The sequence below is a fragment of the Haliaeetus leucocephalus genome, unplaced genomic scaffold, assembly GCF_000737465.1.
Source record: "Haliaeetus leucocephalus isolate CR32 unplaced genomic scaffold, Haliaeetus_leucocephalus-4.0 Scaffold473, whole genome shotgun sequence".
NCBI lineage: Eukaryota > Metazoa > Chordata > Aves > Accipitriformes > Accipitridae > Haliaeetus > Haliaeetus leucocephalus.
This window is the reverse complement of record NW_010972909.1, coordinates 5,854,197-5,854,623: the sequence shown is the minus strand read 5'-3', so window position 1 is coordinate 5,854,623 and position 427 is coordinate 5,854,197.

Below are 427 nucleotides of genomic sequence, written 5' to 3'. Positions count from 1 at the left end.
CTTTCTATTTCAAATCAGAATCTTAAAACATTTCACCACTATAATATCCTTCACTCGTATGCTATTAAATCAGTAAGAGGTGACTAAAAGACTACAAGAAGGTGCCCAGGAGCACAGCTACAACAACAGACATGGGACCATCTCTTTATCAGCAAGTGCCCCTTTGGAGCCCTCCATCTCGTCCCCATATTCATACTTACGCTCTGCCAGGGCTGACTGGAGCACTGCTAGAGGCAACTAACAGAAACTGTAGTAAGGGGAATCCCAGTTAGACACAAGGAGAACATTTTTCATGGTTGAGGTGGCCAAACATGGGAACGGGTATCCAGAGAAGCTGGGAGATCTCCATCCTTGGAGACCGTGTGAACTTGACCGGACAATTCCTTGAGCAACTTCATCAGAGTTCAAAGCTGCCCCAGCTTTGAAC